Source organism: Hevea brasiliensis, chromosome 9 (assembly GCF_030052815.1).
Source record: "Hevea brasiliensis isolate MT/VB/25A 57/8 chromosome 9, ASM3005281v1, whole genome shotgun sequence".
Lineage (NCBI taxonomy): Eukaryota > Viridiplantae > Streptophyta > Magnoliopsida > Malpighiales > Euphorbiaceae > Hevea > Hevea brasiliensis.
Window position 1 is genome coordinate 46,558,889 of NC_079501.1, and position 17,704 is coordinate 46,576,592.

Consider the following 17,704-nt stretch of genomic DNA (forward strand, 5'->3'; position numbering starts at 1 on the left):
GAAACTGTGGTGATGCATGTTCTTCTACGCCTTACACACCTACAGGTGACATGTTGATGCGTGTTCTTCTACGCCTTACACAACTATGCCATGTGCCCTAAACAACGTTTAAGGACTTACCAAAAAACATCTATCATGAAATGTTGTGGGTTCGTATTTAGGACCACGATCCTAAACTACCTACGTATCCCCCTCGCTATCCTGAGGAAGAATCAGACCCCCTCGTAGTTCGACACTTGAAACTGTGGTGATGCATGTTCTTATACGCCTTACACACCCACAGGTGACATGTTGATGCATGTTCTTCTATGCCTTACACAACTATGTCATGCGCCCTAAACAACGTCTAAGGACTTACCAAAAAATATCTAATTCATGATTTGAAAAAAAATTAGGATGACTGGGTCTCAAAATTCTCTATGATTTTTATGCTTCCTGTATGCTACTTCCTATCATGGGCATGCTGATTTTGCTAGAGATTCTAAAAAAAACTTAATCCTCTGGGGGACCTCTTTTTGCAAAAACTTTCTTATAACCTCAAATTTTTTTTGAGAAAAATTATTCACCAAAAAAGACTTCCTTAAGGTCACAATATAATTTCTCTCTGATTTTTCTTTTTCTTCTCGCCCCCCATGATTTCTGCCTTGACTCATTTCTTTTCCATGAACTTCATTCTCTGTGCCCTAAGTTTTGCCTGAAATGCCCTTTTGGGTTTTCATCTCAGCGGGCTTGCTCTAACTTTTGCCTAAGCGGCCCTTTCAGGTTTTCCACTTAGCGAGCTCTCTTTTTTTCTTTTCTTTTTCTTATTCTTTTTCTCTTTTTTTGAAATTAGACAATCACCAGAATATTCATATCAAGCACCTATTCTATCATGCTCACAAGACAATAGGTTAAATCAAAACAATGCAGTTCAATTACTTAATCTTTTGATATATCCCTCAAGACACAAAACATTCACAATCATAATTCAATAAAACCTATTCCTGGTTAATGCAATAAAAACTTCTTTATTTATTCAGGTACACCATTACTCCCTCTTACATTTTGTTTTGCTAAATTTCTAACCTTCCAAAGTTAGAAATAAGCTTTATAATCTGCCGAATGGCCTTTTCAGGTTTTCCATCCAGATCTTCTCTCATCTCTCCTTTTGCCTAGACTGCCTTTTGTAGGTTTTCAATCTAGCATTTTTTTTCTTTTCTTTTCTTTTCTTTTCTTTTTTCTTTTTCTCTTTTTTTTTCTTTCGTTCTTTTTTCTTTGACCCTTACTTTTTACTAGACCGCCTTTTGCAGTTTTTCACTAGCGGACTGTCTCACACAAAGTACCATTTGAGCTTGTCTAAGTTGACTGGTTCTTGAAATTCATTTTCATCCAGGTCTAATATTCTTACAGCACCTTCTGGCAAGATCTTTTTGACTATGTATGGACCATTCCAGTTTGGCTTAAACTTTCCTTTTGGATCAAAAGGGATGGGCCGAGTTTGTTTCACAACCATGTCTCCCTCTTTGATCTTTCTTGGCTTCACCTTCTTATTAAAGGTCTTAGCTATCTTCCTCTAATAAGCATGCATATGATACAAGGCTCACATTCTCCTTTCATCAATCAAAGCTAGTTCATCATATCTCTTCTAGGCCCACTCATTTTCTAGGATCTTAGCTTCTAGTATCACTCTTAAGGATTTGACCTCTTGCTTAATGGATAACACTACTTTAGTCCCATCTACTAAAGAGAATGGGTTGCCCCCGTGGATGTCCTTGCAGTACTACAATAACCTTAAAGAATATAAGGGAGTTTTTCAGGCTAATCCTTATATGTTTCGAACATTTTTTTTTCCAACTAGAACATTTCCATTCATATGGGAACTACACATTTCCTGCATGTATTTCTTTCATTATTTGCTCAGCCTATTTTTCTATCACACATAAGAGTTTGTAGAATTGCCCCCCAGCTAAAGTAAGTTGAGTGGCTAATTTATGAATTGTTGCTCTATCTCTTTGTAGGCTTATTGCAGTATTCTCTCACTTCAGAGACCTCCTTATGTCTTCATATCATTTTCCTTCTCCTCTAGGTCCACATGTGCTACTACTAATCCTTCACAAAGATAAAATTTTACTCCTCATTAGGATAACTAAGTCAACTTTTGATCACTCTTTTCCTATAGGGACACCAGCGTGGCTTAGGAATTGGCCATCTGATTTTAAGCTCGAGGCATGTGCTTCTTGGTACTTTGTTAACAAGGCTATAAATTTATCTCTTTCTTCTTGGGTTAAATCTTTAGCTAACTTAATGTCTTTAGGATTATTTGGTGTACCCAAATTAATAGAGATCGATTTTGGTGCATTAACAAAAATAGACTCTAAATGATTATGAATGCCATGCATATGCCCATTAGAATAAACATCAAACAACTAGCGGAAGGACTGGAATGTTATTGATCTTTGCCTCGAAATCTTTATCAAGTACATCAGAATTGGAAACATCAATATCACTACCGTGAGCATTACAAAAGATAGACTCAAACATAGGGGTGTAGCTTTAGGTGTTTGGTTTTTCATACAGTCCTTTGATCAATGGTGCTGATTTTTTGCTTTAGCTCTTTCACGTGTTGTAATCCCTAATCATATGTCAAGGTAATTGCCCTCGCTTTCAAGAACTTAGAAGGCTTTGGCTCTTCTTCCTCTTCTGTTAGCTCATAGCCTAAACCATGACTCGTGATCTGCCCCTTCATCTCAAGAAAAGTCACCAGACCATCTATACTTTCTCCTAGGCCCATGCAGGAAAAAAACTTCATCCCTTTCTTCACAATAGCCACTTTCAAATCCATCTAGTTTTCATAGATCCCAACAACTTGAAAATCAGACACTAGTGGAACTGAACCATCTAGTTATAATGCAACTATCTCCTCATCAGAATTAGTCCAGACATCCAAAAAACCCTCATCATAGCTAGAATTATCACAAATCTCAATAACCATTATAGACTGAGGTCCATTGGGCTTTTGAATGGGTTGGATAGGTTCACTGGGCTTTTGGATGGGTTGGATAAAGTCAATAATTCTGTTAGGGTTATTTGGGGTGATGGAGATCAAGTAGAGACTTGGCGTAGGTAGAAATTTTGGCTAGGCATGGGGCTTTTGGGTTGATTTTCTGGGTCAATCATCCTTTTGGCATCAATTAGGTCTTAGATATCATGCTTAAGTTAAAAGCATCAATCGGTGTCATGACTGTGGGCTTGGTAGGACCGATAACATTGGTTGATATCATAGCTAGGTGGGAGTGGATTTGGTAGTGGTCCGGGTGCTAAGAGCTATAGGAGGTCTTGAGCTTTGAGACGCTCCAAAACTTCGGATAAGGGTTGGCTAAATTGAAAAAATCTTCTTGGGGTTTGAGACACAATTTGAACCTCAATAACTTTAATGCCACTTAATTGGCCTACTTTGGGGCCTCTTTCTAAAGTTGACCACAATTTTCTCTTCTAGCTCAAACATCTTGGCATTCAATATTTCATCAAGCACGGCCATAATTTCTTCCATCCTAAGTAGTGCAGGTGAAATCCGCACTAGTCTCTTCCCTTTCCTAACCCAAGTGACTTGATTGGAAGTCTCTTTGGTGTGTTTTGAGGCTATGTTTGCTCAAAAAAATAGGATTTAAGGGTTAACCTAAGCATGCTATGTACATGAATGCAATGCATGAATGGACCATTTTTTCTTTTTTTTTTTTTTTTTTGCCTTTACTTTTACAAAACCAAAATCGAACCATACCACTAGAACCAAAACTGAATCAAAACCAGACCATATAAACTGAACTAAAATCGGACCAAAGACTGAATCAAAACCGAAAAAAAAAAATCTCCAGAACTAAATCTTCGCCCCCTTATACCTTCAACTCTCACGTGTAGGGTAACAAAAAATTCTATCCTAGGCTGCAGTACACTTTGGACACACCAACAGGGGGTGGTCCAGGACGATCCTTCCCTCACAAACAAACCCTCACAAACAAAGGATTTATATCCTTAAAATTTAACCATAAGTAAGCATCCTCTTGCTTAACATGGGTTTTGAAATGGACTTGGGCCTATACAAACATTGGGCCTATGCATAGGCCTAGGTTCATCTCAACTACCACTAGAACTTATGGTTTGAACAGTAAGGTTATAAATCTAGCACAACAAAAATCTACGGGGTACCTAGGGTTAAAATCTATGGCTCATGGGCTTCATCGGGTAGGAAAAGGGTCACCCATGCGAGAGCTTGTCCATTAAGCACAACGGCCGGAGCTGTGGCTCTTTTATATACTCAAAGGTACAGGCATGGGGTGCTAGCATTCACCAATTCGTCATAGCTCGAGTAGAACCATGGTCTCCTTGGCTAGTACTAACGGGGCTAAAAGGGTAAGGGTGATCCGTGTGATAGTGTAGTGCAATGCAAAAAGTTTAACAGAGGAATAATATTAGACTAATAGAAACATGTTGGAGTAACTATCCATTTAGTCCCCAGTGGAGTCGCCAAACTGTAGGGGGTAGGGCGTGAGGCGAAATATCATCCATTAGAATTATATAAAATGCACCAGGTAATGCCCAGGAAAGATGGTGGAGTCACAATGGTCTCACTTAAGTACCACCTCCTTAGACAGCATTTCCTAGACATGCACTTCATACAATCCTAATAGAATCAAACCACTGGTAAGTACCGTCTTCCCATAACACTACCACGGTACTAAGGATTTATGCCACAAAGGCATAGATAGACAGGAGTCGCCACCCGGGTAATAACCGGGACATATTCAGTGTTTCTTCCGAGGGTCATGGATGGCAACTTACTCCTTGCAGAGTTTCCACAACCGTCATTACCATAGCCCAATGTCTAGGTTCGGGATAGTGGGTACGTAAGGGGAAGGTGTTAGGCACCCCTTACGCCTGGTCTAACCTCGTTAATTGAGTGCAGTCCTCTACTAATGTTTCTAGAAGTCTTGTTTATTATTCCTTTATTAAACTCTATCCTAAAAAATGCAATTCTAATCCTATACACGCAAGTAATTCACAAAAAGGGTTGTTGTTTACACACAATTTTCATGCACAAGTAATTCCTATCTATGGGGTTGCTAATTATTTAAATGATATTTACCAGATGACTAAAATTAATTTATTATTGGGAATTTAATTTACAAACAAATTCAATTTCAAATAACCCTATGTTTCTATTTAACCTAATTAATTAATTTTCACCAAGTTACCTTAAGGATAATTGAACTAAGTTAATTATGTACATGTGTAATTTACTCTAATATCACATAAGTCCCAAACAATCACAACCTAATAAAGATTTCTAACATGCAAATTTATTTTACAATTACCAAGTATTAAATTAAATTTATTTTACATGCCAATATTAGTTTAATTTACAAACAAGATTAATTTTAATTTACAAAGTATTTATTTAAATTAATTACATGCAAAAGTCAGTTAAATTAAAAACAAAGTTAATTTTAATTTACCAAATAAAAGTTCTATTATTACTACAATTTCATGCCAATGGTTATTCGAGAAGTTTAGAGCTACTTACCTGTTGTTAAATGCGATTTGCCATTGGGGCAAGCTACCCTTAAAAAATGGTCTTCTCTTCTAGTATGGCAATGATATCCCTGGCTTACTCCCGTTTAGCTCCATATAAGCTCCACGCAAATGCCCTCTTTGGTACTTACCTTAGGGCTACTTACCAATTTTGTTTGTAATAAAAAATAAAGAAACTAAAGAAAATAAAAGAAATAAAGAAAATATTAATAACAATTTACATTGGATTCTAACTCTAGTCTCCTAAAGGGTTAAGATTCCTAATTAGTTACAATTACCTAATGGTCTAAGTCTTCTAACATGATCCAAATACTTCATAACACTTCTTGAATTAAAAGAACACAGAAAATAGATCAAATATCAATTAAAACCTAAGAAAATACAAGAACATGCACAAATATACAATTTTCAAATTCTGGCAGATTAACAGTAGCAAGAAATTCGATTTTTTAAAAATAGTTAAACATGCCTAAAAATCATAAAAAAATTACAGAAGACAGCTTACATATCATACAATAACATAAAATTTATAAATCAAACAAAACCCTAGCCGAATGATCTACATAAATCGTAACTCTTCTAAGTGACAGAATCGTACTACTTTTTTGTAAAATTCATAACTCATTAACCACAAAAGATATGAATGCAAAACCAATTGGAAAAGATTCATAAGATTCTGAAGTTAATTTTAGACACTAGATTTGCACAAAAATATTAAGGAACAAGGGAGATATGGGCTCCACAAGTCGGATATCCTGCAAATCAGATTTTACAGGAACCCTAACTTCAAACAGCCATAACTTACAAAATATTAAAGCTTTTTTAGTGATTCTTGAGCCTAAAATTAATGGAATTTCGTGTAGAATATGAATATAATTTTTACAAAATTTTTACAGATTTATAAAATAAAGAAAAATAATAAAAATACGAGAGACAGAAATTAAACATGTGCAGAGTTGTGTATCCCCTCAAATTAAACATGATTACATGATCTATATGAACATATAAAATAAATTGAAGACAAAGAGCATAGAATTAAAATATTGTATGGCATAGATCTTGAATCTTGAAAAGAAAACAACAAAAACTGACCTTCCAGAAATCTTGTATGAAAATCTTCTTGAAGAAAAGAAAAAATAAGGAAAAACTCAAAGAGTCTTGAATATCTCCAAATTTCCTGTAGCTCTGAATTTTCTCTTCCTCTTTTTCCTCCCCTCTTCTCTTCTCTAGTAGGGTATTTATAGGGTTTTGGGAGAGAGGTGTGATAGGGTTTGGAGTCTTAGGATGATAAAGTTTAGATGATTTAAACAACTACAATTGCAGAGTTCGAATAAGACTGGGATATGGATGAGGTGTTTCAACCAATAGGAAGACAGGAAAAAATGGAAGGCACCAATAGGGAGTGAGGAAGAGAGTGGGGTCAAGGAGGAGAGAGATATTTTGTTATTTTAATTTTTAGAAAATAATTAAATGGGTCCCATTTAAAATTCCTAACTAGGCTTTCTTAGGCCCATAGAGCCCAATTAAACTTAATTAGATCCATTTAAGAACTACCCATATTAAATTTAAACAAAATAAAATTTTATTTAAATTTAATTAAATTAATTTCCCCAAAATTTTATTATTATTTTTATTTTTTTCAAGATCATGCCACGGAATTAATAATTCAGCTCCATACCTCCAATTACATCTTACAGTCATATATAATTTTTCATCATCGGGTTTCCCACGGCCTCAATGCACATACTCATCACAAAATAAGGGTCTACACCTGTATATTATTGTTTAAAATTATGGAAATGTACTTGAATGGATATTTATTGCTTGAAAAACATTGTAAATGATTTGAAACTGTGAGAAACTGTTTGAATGGTATTTGATGGATACTTATTAATTGAAAAGCACTGTAAATGGTTTTTGTGGAAATTGAAGTGAATTACGAATTGTGTTGCCATTTTGTGAATGAAATTATAACTTTGGAAATTTATTGGATTCTTACGGATCATTTGAATAAAATGTTTGGAATTGTTTTGATTCACAATTGGCATGACACTGTTACTATGTTCCTCCTCCATTAATGGGGTGAGTGTGATATATTCCTCCCTCTTTGACTTATCAGTCTGGGGTGAGTATGATTATGTTCCTCCCTCTTTGACTTGTCAGTCAGAGGTGAGTGTGGATGAGTACTCATTATATAGCTAGCTTCCTCCCTCATTGATTTCGATTATTGGGGTGAGTATGTCTTGTCGTGGTGTACAACACGGTATGTGTGGAAAAATTGTGTCATGGCCTAAATTGTATTATCGATTGGCAACACTGTATTCTTCAGTTATTTGATCAAATGATATTATTGATTGGCAATACGGTATTCTTAAACTATTTGACTAAATTGTGTTATTATGAATTTTGATGATTTGTGAATTGCAGTTTAAATTCCTTATGACATTCATTGTCTTGAATTTAACTATGGTTTTACGTATCCACTATTTATATGGTTTATGAATTGTGATTTAAAGTTGTATTTGGTTAATGTTGTGCACCACTGAGGCATTGTCTCAGCGATAGCTTTTTATTGCTGTCACAGGTAGACAGACAGACAGGGCAGCAGACTAGGCTGCTAGTACCTCCAGCGAGAGATTTTTCAGGTATAACGAGTATACCGCTTTTTGCATTTTGTACTGTAATGTATGACCACTGTATGTACATATTGTTTGGTTTGAGCAGTTGTAAATTTAAATTGTAACTTGAGGTTGGAAAATAATTATGAGTTATTTTGACTTGTAAAAATTATATTATATTTCCTATATCTCAGCTTTTGAAAAATTACTGTGGATTTGAGTTGAGAAATATGTTGTATTGAGAAAAATGTTGGAGTTGAGATTTGGAAAATAATAAGTGCTTTTTACAGGTTTTCTGAAGAACTGTTTTATCCAAAATACAGATGGCATTCTGCCAAAATTTTTACAGAAATTCCAAATAATTCAAATGTGTTAGTTCTATCACTTCAGATCAAAAAGTTTTTTAACACCTGTAAATAGTGCTCACCACTGTAAAAGAAGTAAGAAATTTTTTTTTAAAATCCGTTGTAGTATATTTAATGGGTTATCAGTAGACGGAGTTGGTAATTCATTAGGTATACTACGGGATCATGTTATGCCTTACAGAGGGGTAGGGTGTGACAACAACTAAGGCTTTTATGGTGTGGAAGCTAGGGAAAATCAAGCTTGAAAAAGCTTGTCCATGGAGGTTAGGGAAGGAATGGTTTACGGCAAGGAAGAAAGAATAAATGAGAAATCTGTTTTTTCTTTCATTTTTCAGCCCATTTGTCTCTTTTAAATATAGTTATGCCATGTGTCAACATTGGGTTGGGTGAAGGCACACTAATGACATCATGTGATGTCATAAATTCCCATTTAATTCATTTTTTTTCTTTTCTTTTCTACTCATTTTCAATTCAATTTTTAGTAATATTTATTCACATTTTATGTCATAATAATTATTTACTTAACTGGACAAGTCGGCCAAAAATTACCTCTGAAGGCGAAATGACCAAAATGCCCTCCGTTTGGCTTAACAGACCAAAATTGTCTGTACCAATTGAAAAATTTTTCTAAATATTTTCTTCGCATTATAATGCTATAGGAACCTCAATGACCCTTCTCTGGAGTCCCCAAACTTATTTTATGAATTTTCCCCTAGGTCTAGGGCTCCTAGTTGCGAGAACCGCAACTTCCCACTAGGTTACCCATCGCTAGGGCACCGGCTCATTTAACTTGATTGTATTTTATTTCTAAAATTTTTTCTAAATTTTTCTTATTAATATTTGAGTTAATTATAGTTCCTCACTTTAGTTTAAATATTTTTCCGAAAATTCTAGCTGTCCGGTCCGACACTGGTCACCGGAATAGTAGAATGTACGAAGTTGCTACAGGGAGGGTGTTACATAAGTTCACCAATATACCACATTTTACATTTTATTTTGTTGGCATTGGTTGCCAAACTTAATTCCTAGTCACCTAGGTTTTATTTCAAACTTTCATAATTTGATGTCCAAATTCACTATTCCATTGGACCTTGCTACAACAAACATTTGACAAAACTTTCTTCATGAAAGTTGTTCCTGAAGGAACGGAAGCGTGCAAAACACAAGATTATACCATTGAATTCAAAAATTTTCACCTAGGGTCACATGCACCATGCAAGATTTATTTTTATCTATTTGATTTCAATGATAAACAACATATTAAAACTCTTTTAATATGTTTTTGGATCTGTATTTGCCATTTAAGATTTTAAAATTAATCAGATTAATTTTAGAACCCTAGATTAAATCAAGAATGATTACACTAACCTCTTGATGTGCTGCAGCGTGTCTGCGCCTTTGAGATTCGTCTTCAGGACACCAAATGTTGTCCCTCTAGCTTGTCCACACCAAGAACACCTATGGCAGCCCCTTGAACAGCTTCTAAAGCCTTTTCTATTAATTAGAAATTCAAGTTCTGCCTTTTAAGAGATTAGAGATGTAAACAGGACACTAGAAACAATTTCTAGTGTTCTTAATTCAAGAGATTGATGGCTAATCTCTTTGAATTGATGAGAGATGAAGAGAAATAGCTGGAGAGGCTCAAAGTGGCGTGACAAAGGAGTGTGGCTGCTGGTTGTGTTTTATTTTCTCATAACAACACTTAAATAGCTAGGTTAACACATTAAACCCTTGCCACATGTCACCCTTTGATTAGCTCTAGGTTTAAGTGACCCAATCACATTGTGCCAAGTGTCAAACCTATATTTAATCTTGATTTTAATCATCTTACATGATTAAAAAAACATTTGGCAAGCTTATGTGTAATCCCATGTGTCACCATCTCATGGTGCCACGTGTCATACTGCAAAATGACCAAAATGCCCCTGTGTCTTAATTTTGAGTTCTCAACCCAAAATAATTATTTTTCTTCTTCTAATTAATTTATATCAAATATAAATTAATTAATTAATCTCTATTAATTAATTTCTCATTAATTAAATTCATATTTAAACACTTTAAATATAAATTTAACTTATATTATACATCCAATAATCTAGATTTGGTTTCAAGTCATGCTAGAGATTTTGCAATCTAATTGCAAACCAAACCTATTTAATTAATCAATTAAACTCTTTAATTAATTAATTAAATCATATTTAAATAGGTGATAACTTGTGTATGTGTGTGACTTACTAGGCTCATCACTAATTGGCAATGAGACATGATATCAACTCTTAATATCATCAGAACTCTTTCTTACCATAAATGATTTCTCTAAATCATTTTATGAACCTCATAGACCATGGTTAACACCTAGCATAGCATGCCATGGCCACCCAATTAGTAATAAGGTTTACCTTAAATGAACCTATAATCATATGTTACCATGCACTAGAATCTCTCTGTTATAAAATCCCAACTCAAGCTGGAGTCATGGTTTATATCAAACTCCATTTGCTATGAATATTATGTTCTCTTTTAATTCCAGTTCTTGATTAAAAAGATTTTCTCATCAGAAACTCTTTTTTGAATAAATCTATCTGTCCTGGCCAGGAACTTGAAACATCAAGAACAATTAAATGAACATAGGATTTTATCTCTATTTACTTAGAGAAACAGATTCCATCTTGATCAACACCTACCTCCATATATAACTAGTAGGAGCCAACAGATGCCCATATACCCATACACAGTACAAGTATGAAAGCAGTATCAAACTCAAACTACCTATATACAAGATAACTGTGCTATCTCAGGTCTAAAGATTATATGCACTGATATGATTTATGACAAAACATTGACAAGAGTAAACTCCATGTGCTTGTCATAAGTGTCACTGGTTCGGCCTACTTATCATGTATAAGTGCCTATCATGTTTGTTATATGCCATGAGACTCACCATTCCATCTTATTTATATCTCATATAAATAACTTGGGAACAAACATGAATACAATCTTTCTGGATAAGTCATGTCCTTATTATGAAGTATCCTTGATTGTGAACCTATTTATGATACTTTGTGCTAGAAATATTGTCACTCATATTCTTAACAACTTAAGAATAATATTTCTAACAAAATATCAATGGACCTTTTCTATTACACATAAATATATTATGTAAACGGAAAAGTGGAAATGCCTTTTATTAATAAAATATATACAAGATACATACTAAATGATATGCTCTAGGGCATACTACTAACAATCTCCCACTAGCACTAGAGCCATTCATTACAATACCTTAGACCCATCTTCTCAAGATGTCAGTCTAACTGAGCTTGTGACAAAGGCTTAGTGAATGGATCAGCTAAATTTTTGGTGATGTTATTTTTCTGCATGGCTATATCGCCTTTGCCCAACTATATGTCTGATAATGTGGTAGTGCCTTTCTATGTGTTTGGATTTTGGTGAGACTTTAGTTCCTTAGCCTGTATGACTGCTCCATTATTGTCACAGTGTAGTGGAACTACTGACTCAATGGAAGGAACTACTGTAAGTTCTGTCACGAACTTCTTTATCCAAAAGCGACTTCTTTTGCAAGATTCGATGCAGAATATACTCGACCTCGAGTGGAATCTGCAGTCGTGCTCTGTTTGGAACTCTTCCAACTAATTGCGCCTCCATTACAAATGAACACATATCTTGAGGTAGACTTTCTATCATCGATATCTGATTGGAAATCAGAATCAGTATCACCATCCAATTGCAAGTCTCCATCTCTATAGATCAAGAATAAATTCTTAGTTCTTCTCAAATACTTAAGGATATTCTTGTGACTATCGATGTTCCAAACTTGGATTGGATTGATACTTGCTAGTCAAACTAACAGCATATGCGATATCCGGCCTAGTACACAACATTGCATACATTAAACTTCCAATAGCCGAAGCATATGGAATCCTGGCCATCTTATCTCTTTCTTCAGGTGTCTTTGGAGACATCTCTTTAGAAAGATGGATACCATGTCTCACTGGTAACAATCCTCTCTTGGAATCAAGCATGTTAAACCTCTTTAACACCTTTCCCAAGTAAAGACTTTGGGATAAACCAATTATTCTTTTCGCTCTATCTCTATAGATGCGAATCCCAAGAATATAGGTTGCCTCCCCTAAGTCTTTCATAGAGAATGTATTTGACAACCATACCTTTATAGTTGTCAACATACCTGTGTCATTACCCATCAACAGTATGTCATCCACATATAAGACAAGGAAAATGATAGCATTGTCACTAACCTTCTTATATACACATGGCTCATCCTCATTTTTGATAAAACCAAAGGATTTAATAGCTTCATCAAAACGGATGTTCCAACTCCTCGAAGCTTGTTTCAACCCATAAATGGATCGCTTTAGCTTGCATACCTTGGAACCATCTTGGGATTCAAATCCCTTAGGTTGTTCCATGAAAATGTTTTCTTCAATGTATCCATTGAGAAAAGCTGTTTTGACATCCATCTGCCAAATCTCATAATCATAGTACGTAGCTATTGCTAGTAAAATCCTAATTGATTTAAGCATGGCAACAGGCGAGAAAGTCTCCTCATAGTCGATTCCTTGCCTTTGGCGAAACCCTTTCGCTACTAGCCTTGCTTTATAGGTCTTTACCTTTCCATCAGAACCAATTTTCTTCTTGAAAACCCATTTGTTCCCTATAGGTACAATACCTTCAGGTGGGTTAACAAGATCCCAAACTTGATTCTTATACATGGAATCAATCTCGGATTTCATAGCATCAATCCATTTTGAAGAGTCTATATCTGATATAGCTTCTTCATAGGTAAGTGGATCATCTCCATGATCTACTTCTTCATGAGTAGACAACTCTTGTTCTTCTTCATGAAGAAAACCATATCTCACTGGTGGGTGAGATACCCTGGTTGTTCTACGAGGTACAGCTGTAGATGTTTCATCAACGGCTATTGGTTGACTAGATGGATCTATATCCATCTGATCTGTTGGTTGGTCAGAATTCTCCAATTCTAACTCTATTTACCTTCCTTTGCCTCCTTCTTGGACAAATTGTTGTTCAAGAAATGTGGCATCTCTACTTATCACAACCTTTTGTGAAGTAGGCAAATAAAAATAATATCCAAAACTATCTTTTGGATATCCAACAAATCGACCTTTTTCTGATCCGGTATCGAAGTTAGCAGTTTTCAACTTTTTGATATAAGCTGGACAACCCCAAATCTTAACATGCTTAAGACTTGGTTTTCTTCCATGCCATATCTCATAAGGTGTGGAAGAAACTGATTTTGATGGAATCCTATTCAGAATATACAAAGCTGATTCTAATGCAAATCCCCAAAAGGAGATTGGCATATCAGTATAGCTCATCATACTACGTACCATATCCAATAGGGTACGATTTCTCCTTTCAGATACACCATTCAGCTGTGGCGTTCCTGGAGGAGTCAACTGAGAAACAATGCCATGCTCTCTCAAGTATTCATCAAATTTAGTACTCAAATATTCACCTCCACGATCTGATCGAAGAGCTTTAATACTCTTTCCTGTTTGATTTTCTACTTCAGATTTAAATTCTTTGAACTTTTCAAAAGATTCATGTTTGTATTTCATCAAATACAAATACCCAAACCTTGATTTATCATCAAGAAAGGTAATAAAATAATGAAAACCCCTCTAGCCATTTCTTTAAATGGACCACATACATCACTATGTATTAGCTCCAAAATATTTTCACTCTTAGCCCCGTCCAACAAAGGGTGATCTAGTCATTTTGCCACGAAGGTAAGATTCACAAGTTGGAGTAGGCTCAGAGCCCAATGAGGATAGAATCCTATTTTCTCCAATTTTGTAATCCTATCTTACGCAACATGACATAACCTTAAGTGCCAAATATATTTTGAACTTGAGTTGGTTTTCACCACGGCATTGCATTCATTTAGATTGCTATACCGCCGTTGGAAACACTTTCTTACCGGCAATGGAAACACTTTCTGCTTTGCAGTGGAAACACTTTCCTTTGCCTTTGTCGACTTTGGTCTTCCTTTTCTATTTAGCTATTTTCTTGAAGGACAAGGAATCGAGGTTTCTTTTTCTTATTGCCCTTCTTCTTGTTGGACTTTCCAGTAAGAAGATGCAACCAAAGCTACCTCTTTTCCTTTATTGCACGGCATATTCTTTTGGGCAATAACCAAGATGTTGAGTAATTCACTGTGTGCATTCCTGTTTAGTTATATCGAAATTTGTCACAAAATTCCCAAAAGACTCAGGAAGGGACTGAAGGATCAAATCCGTCTGTAGTTGGAAATCCATGTTAAAGTCAAGATGTTCAACCTGCTCAATCAGCTGAATCATCTTGTGGACATGATCCCCAACATTTGTCCCTCAGACATCCTCATGCGGAATAGCTGTCTAGATATCTCATACCTAACATTCCTGCTATGCTCACCATACAACTCTTGTAGGTGAAGGAGGATCTCACTCGCACTCTGCATGTTCTCACGCTGCTTCTGTAACTCATTACTCATAGAAGCAAGCATGTAACACTTAGCTCTCATGTCATGCTCCTTCCACTTGTCCAAAGTTTCATTAGTTTCATTTTCCTCTGGAGGTAAGGGACCAGGGACATTTGAGTCTAGAACATATCCTATATGTTCAAGGTTCAAAACAAGTTTCAAATTTCTTAGCCAATCAGAGAGATTAGGTCCTGTCAACCTATTGTGATCAAGTATGCTTGCAAGGATATTGGATGGTGGTGGTTGTTCTGTGCTCATTATTATCGTAAAATTAATTGCGAAATAACCAGATTAATTAGGAAATGTATCATGTAATTAACCAAATATGATTATGGTCTTTTAATCAAATTGGTCCTCCCACTAACTTAGCGAATCCTACACTTCCAAAGTAGAAAACGGAAATCCTAGTTGGATGGATTTCTAGTGGGTGATTGAATTCTTATAATTCTATTGATCATCCTCAGGTACATCCATTATTGGAATTACAATAAACTATAAGTGAGTAACTCCTTGCCCATCACATCTCATGTGAGGTTTAATCCTTTACCTGTCCCCTAATGCTCAAAATCTCGTGTATATCCATTATTGACTTATCTTGCATTAGTTAAGTTGATCCCATTGAGCCAAGAATTATGCAAATAATTTTAATGTCCTCAGGTACATCCAATATTGGCCACTAAACCATTTACATATTTACAACATCTCATGCTTAACAATTATTCTTAAGAAAATCTCTTAAATTAATTGCATCTTATGCAACTATTTAAAATTTCTTAAAATAATTGCCCCAATGGAGGGCCTATGTTATAATTACTTTAATTATAGCATTTCCAACTTAATCATTTGTTTGGAAGATTTTATGGTCATCCTAATTACTATTAAGGTCTCACTTTGCACATTATCCATTTAGCATGCATATATCATATAATTTCATACATTCCCATACATCTCATGCATTCATTAATAAGAGAATATGGTATGATCATGGACTCTCTAAGGGATTCAATTGAGCCACCAAGAATTGAATCAGGGCATTCCTAGGTGCATTTCATTCATTCATTTTACAAGAGTTGCTGAAGGAGTACATAATCAACACTTGATATTGAATTCTCCCACCGTCCCACCAATGCTCTTGACCTCCTTGAACTTCTTGCAATCCAATATTACATAGTAATCCTTGGCATACCAAGGCGAATTTACAAGAACTTAAATAAATGAAATTACAACCCAAAATATTATTACAAACTTAATAATACATGCCCAAAATAAATTAAAATAAATTAATTAATTTACAATCCCAAAGAAACATAAAAGAAATAAATCCAATCACATTGGTCTTTTATAGTCCATGATCATCCATCATGCATATCACTATTTAACAATTAAATAAAACATACATACTTAAATTAAATTGAATATCTCATATTCAACTTAAAAATCCAGATTTGAATATGATTCAAATAAATTTAAAAATTCAGATTTGAATCTCATTCAAACAAATTTAAAAATTCAGATTTGAATCACATTCAAACAACTTCAAAAATTCAGATTTGAATCACATTCAAACATTTTTTAAAAAATCAGATTTGAATCACATTCAAATATTTTTTAAAAAATCAGATCTGAATTTTATTGATTCAATTTTAAAAAATCAGATTTAAATATGATTCAAACAACTTTAAAAATTCAGATTTGAATCACATTCAAACAACTTTTAAAATTCAGATTTGAATCACATTCAAACAATTTTTAAAATTCTGATTTGAATCATAATTTAATTGTGTGATTAAAACAACTAATTAAACACTTTAATTAGTCAAAGAATAGGCCTTAGATCATACAACAATTACAGAATTAAAAGCCAAACCTTGAACCACCCAAGGAACCATTGTTGCCGCCACCAATGGTGGCTTCACCATGTGTGCCGCCACACCTCTTAATCCAACCAGCAATGAATCAATCATCTCATGATCAAATCACACAATTAAATCATATAATCAACAATCTAAATGGCAAATATAGTGGCTCTGATACCAATTGAAGGAACGGAAGCGTGCAAAACACAAGATTATACCATTGAATTCAAAAATTTTCACCTAGGGTCACATGCACCATGCAAGATTTATTTTTATCTATTTGATTTCAATGATAAACAACATATTAAAACTCTTTTAATATGTTTTTGGATCTGTATTTGCCATTTAAGATTTTAAAATTAATCAGATTAATTTTAGAACCCTAGATTAAATCAAGAATGATTACACTAACCTCTTGATGTGCTGCAATGTTCGCGCTTTGAGATTCGTCTTGAGACACCAAATGTTGTCCCTCTAGCTTGTCCACACCAAGAACACCTATGGCAGCCCCTTGAACAGCTTCTAAAGCCTTTTCTATTAATTAGAAATTCAAGTTCTGCCTTTTAAGAGATTAGAGATAAAATGGACACTAGAAACAATTCCTAGTGTTCTTAATTCAAGAGATTGATGGCTAATCTCTTTGAATTGATGAGAGATGAAGAGAAATAGCTGGAGAGGCTCAAAGTGGCGTGACAAAGGAGTGTGGCTGCTGGTTGTGTTTTATTTTCTCATAACAACACTTAAATAGCTAGGTTAACACATTAAACCCTTGCC